General features: G+C 35.6%; 1 long non-coding RNA gene across 1 annotated transcript; it reads left to right on the plus strand.

The window, feature by feature from the left end:
- LOC127477130 (uncharacterized) lies at nucleotides 1-1,277 on the plus strand. Its single transcript, XR_007906863.1, has 3 exons — nucleotides 1-262; nucleotides 454-545; nucleotides 1,210-1,277. It is a non-coding gene; the product is annotated as an uncharacterized LOC127477130 (long non-coding RNA).
- Nucleotides 1,278-4,972: the final 3,695 nt, after the last annotated feature.

A 4,972-nucleotide genomic window follows, 5' to 3' on the forward strand; every position in this document is an offset into this window, starting at 1 on the left:
GTTAAAGAGCATTAGTCCCAAGACAGAGCCCTGGGGGACACCACTTGTCACCAGCATCCACCTGGACTGCACCTCTCTGACTGTGTCAATCCAACCACTTCATCCACTGAATAGTCCACTCTTCAAATTGACAGCTCCCCAGTTGGGAGATAAGGGTGTTGTGTGGGACTGTGTCCAAGGCCTTACAGAAGGATGGATAGATAACTTTGGTCAGTCTTCCCTCGTGGACTGTTGCAGCCACTCCATGATGGAAAGCCAACAGGTTGGTCAGGTGTGATTTGTCCTTAGTGAAGCCAGTGCTGGCTGCTTGGATCACCTCCTTGTCTTGCATGTACCCGAACATCTCTTCTGTAAGGATCTGTTCCATGACCTGCCCAGGCACAGAAGTGTGAGGCTCACTGGTCTGTAGTTCATGACTTTAATCTGGATTGAATTCTATTCTTGCCTTGCAAGGAGGTAACTCTTGCAGAATATGCCACCTCTTCCCTACATCTGTTCCACAACCTGAGTTTGTCCCATAACTGCAGCTGTGTCCAAAATACAAGGTGTGAGTATAGCTTTATTAGTGCTGGTAAATAATGCTAGATTTGTAGTATTTTTAGTTTTACACATAACTCAGAAATAATAGTTACTAATTTGACCAATCTGTGGCTGAAAATATATTGCTTTTCAAGGTGATAAAATCAGTTCTCAGCAGGCCTTTTACTTAAAGGGATTGGAGAGCTGATACTCAGGAGAATTGATGTACAGAAAAAGCTCCACCCAGGAAACCATTTGAACCAAACTGTTTTTGTTAGCCATAGACAATGGATGTGACTACTAAGAAGCCTTTATTAGCACACTTCTAATATTGCCACCAAAAATATTTGTACTTAGAGCTACTGATCACGTCCCAAGATGTGTAAGACTGGCTTGTAGCAATCTTAATGGATTTTGGCTGTGTTGCTCTCCAGGGACAGGCTGTATCACTTGATGCAGCAACCTACATCAGGCTGGGCTTGTTCCATGCCACAGTACTCAACATGCCTGTGGGAATAAGACACGCAGTAGCTGTGACCAGTTTATTTTATTAAGTAAATTTACTTAATAAAAGAAGTTAATTAAGCATCTTGCATGGGTAATCTCTTTCAGTGTAGGCTTTTGGAGAATTTATTGCTTTTCCTTTTCATTGCTTTTCTTCAACTGATACTTTGTTTCATTGACTTTCAGAATCACTCCATCCGCATTAAAAATTATTTCACAGTTTCTGGTCAGAAAGTGTGTATCAGGAGAGGCTCTGAAGTTAGAAAGTATAAGTCAGAAGAGGTTCTTTGACTCAAGGCTTCTCAAAAAACCCAAATAAACTGTGATTGAGGCATTGGTTGTTCTTTTTATTTTTATTTTCTTTTTTTTCTTGTTTGGTTTTGTTGGTTTTGTTTTTCCCACCATGCAACAAAAGTTTTATTCTGTTTATTTAAAAGAAATAGGTTTTTTTGGTAACTGAAACATTATTAATATTTAGTTTACAATATATCAGTATTTGAGACTTTGAAGATACTTTCTAAAGAAAAGAAGGAAATATGGGCATATTTTCCAGAGCAATAAATATTGCTTTCTAGTTTTGCAATTAGGACATGTATGAATTTAAAATACATGAAACTTCCAAATAGGTTGATAAAATGTTTACCAATCTTAGTCTTCATTTACCCCATTTTGGCATGTTAATCTCTTGAGCCAACTCTTCCATGTTTCGAAAACATGCAAGAAAACAATTAGACCACAAATCTGTGTTCTGTTCCCAGACTTTGCAGTTATCTTTTCAATTATCTCATATTTATCTCTTTGTTCACCTGGTTTTGTGCCACTTCTCAGATAAATGTGATTTCATTTCTTCTGCAAATGATGTTTGATTAGAAGGAATAATTTGTTTCCTGTGTGAATATTTCTCAATTAACTGATTAGCAAATTTGGCTGGGAGGTTTTTGTCCTTTTTTTCCTGCTTCAGTATTTTTTCCCTGTTTGAATGAGAGGTTTCAAGAATCCCCATCACATTATTGCTCTCATGTCTGCTTCTTGTCAAATACCTGCCTGCTCAATTGATTTTTAATAATATCAACAAATAATGACAGTTTTGATTCACTTATTTATCAACTTGATTTTGTTTGATCCTATACATGTTTAGTTCCAAGTCACATTTTTAATAAGAGAGAGAAATCCTCTCCAGTGAGAAAGATACTTTGTTGGAACTTTTCAAATGCATTCTGCCTTTTCGCTTCATTGTGGGCTTCATTGACTTAGGCTGCATTACTTGATTTTGAAACCATTGCTTAATCTGTTTTTTGAAAATTTGCTTGGACTACATTAGCATTTGAGTTAGCTAAATAATTATTTTCACTATGTGTCCAGGTGGGAGCATTTTTTTTCAATACCTATAGTTATTGAAGAGGGGGAGGGAAACAAGTTTAACAATCTAGGACACCTTTTTCAGACATGTCTGTGATGACAGAGAGTGGAGCAAAAAGGATAATTCTAGACAATTTTTAGTGATATACAAAAATCTGTACTACAGAACAAAATACCTGCATTTACATCTTTTGTGATGATGTAGCATGTATAACATTTTCTTCCAGAGGTGACCCTAAGTTTAATTGATCTATTTACCACTGTTTAATGATTATACAATATATAGTACCAGTAGCAATTTTACCCAAGCAGGGGTGAGGTAAAATAATTATTACAATGGAATTTTCAGATTTCTCAGCTCTTGAATATTTAGTTTCTCAATTAATGGGGTTTTTATTAGGGGAGCTAGAAATAGATGACCTAGGAGAGTATCAGGATTTCTGTTTATCTATGAATTCATCATGCTTCCTTATCTACTAAGATAAGCTACTGGCAAAAATCAGTAGTTCACTATCAACTAGTTAATCAGAAATAATATAGGTAGATTCAGAATACACGTGTTTTAAAGTCCCATATGTATGTTTTAATAAAAATACATTTAAACTGCCTTTTAAGCCCAATACTTTTTAATTGGCATTGCATCAATTTAATACCGTAATACAATTGTTACAGCACAGAAACCTTACGTGTAACTTTTTTACTAGTAAGTACCAAATCTGAGACATCACTTAAGCTGACTATGAGTCTGGGTTTTTTATTTAAAAAACTAGAAAAAAAAGTCTCACTGTAAATATAACTGAGGAGGTTCCTAAAGCATGACAGCAAATTTTTCTCTCTGCTCTTACAGCTTGCGTCATTGGTAGGGTTAAAAAGAGAAGTGGTTGTCTAGCAACACTGACATCTTTATTTCTTGTTTTGATAGTGCTAACCTATCAGCATCTGCAGCTAATGGAAACATGTAATTTAGAATTTTTTCTTACAGTTCCATATGTGAAGCAAAATGCAATTTTAGTGGTAGGCAAGAAACTAAATCTGACCTTAGTTTTAAAGAGATTGTGTTGTCATTTTAATATCAATTAGTAATGCACACGTACAGTAATTTTTTAAAAGGTGATACAAAAATTATATTGTTCAGAAATTATTCCTGACTGTAGATTGAAATAAATCAAATTCATGAATCACAGTAGGTGTTATCCTTTGGATTAATTTTTGTATTGTTAAAAAAAGTAAGGTGTTTTCAGCTTTTTTTTTTCCCCAGGTATTTTTTATCAAGTGACGACAAGATTTATAGGATAATATTTTCTGCTGAATTAATATTCTTTTCACTTCTTACCCTCAGTAGGATGAGTTTTCTAGTGGCCAAATTTCTTTAAAGCAGAGAAACAGTAGGCTGAAAGAATAAGGAGGAGATGACTGAACTTAAAAATGAATAATTTCAAGATATTCAGCATAAACAAAAGACAAATTATTAAATGTGGAAAGGGTTCAGAGAATGATAAAGAAAGGAGAAAGGTGCTGCATCAAAGGAGAACTAGGTGGATGCAGCCAAAATCTAAGAAGAAACAACTACAGGTGGAGAGGCTCTGGAGATAGTAATGTAGTTCTGAATTGGATTCAGATGTGAATTCAGGGGTGGATGGTGTAATTAATTTGGCCCTGTGTGACCCAGGAAGTTACAGCTCATTGGTGTTATACTTGAAATACAATCAGTAAAACTGTTCCAAAATAGGCTAAATACAGTGGTTTTGTTTGGTAACTGGTAATTTTGTAATTGTACAGTGAAACGCTTTAACTCCTAGGATAAAGGTGAGGTTTTTTCAGAGGTAATGGAGTGATAGTGAAGTATTTCTAGATCAATGTATTTCATTTTGAAGTACAGAATTTTGAAAGCAAACAAAAGATAATAACTAGGAATCTCGCTTTGACAAAAAGTTCTCCTGGTTCAGCATCCTGCTTATGACAGCAACCTTTGAAGGTAAAAAACATTACTCAGATAGAAAAATCTGTCTTTGGTGTATCTTTCTTGCTTCTGGAAAGCAGTTTTAAGACCTCTCAAATCAGAGGCTGCATGTGAATAATTGCTTTTATGGGTACTAATGGATGTGTTTTTCGTTAGTTCCTCTCCTTCCGTGTTGGATCAACTTGTATTTTGGGTCTTGGTGCTATCAGAATAAGGAGCTACAAAATATTCTTGTTTTGTACATTCTTTTGTGTGTTTTAGGTAGCTGCCTCATAATACACTAATTTGCCTATGTATCTTGTATGATAAGTAGTAGTAAATATTAATTTCCAACTCACTTTCTGTATATTGTTCATAATTTTATGGCTTTCAGTGGTAGTTCCCACTCATTAATTCCTTGAAAAATGCTCTTCTTGGGAGGCAAGCACAGTGCCATGAAGCCAGGGGATAGCTGTCTGCCTCACCCCAGCAGGTTGGGCATGGTGCAGACATCCATTTACATCAGGTCCAGAGAACAGATGGCCAAGGACTATATCAGTGGGGAGCCTTTAAAAATGGAAATGACAATCTGGGACATTATTTATCCCATATATGGTGAGCAAGATAATCAGAAGTACTCTATACATCATT

The sequence above is a fragment of the Manacus candei genome, unplaced genomic scaffold (genome assembly GCF_025592945.1).
Source record: "Manacus candei isolate 608988 ecotype Guabito, Panama unplaced genomic scaffold, ASM2559294v1 h1tg000050l, whole genome shotgun sequence".
Taxonomy (NCBI): domain Eukaryota; kingdom Metazoa; phylum Chordata; class Aves; order Passeriformes; family Pipridae; genus Manacus; species Manacus candei.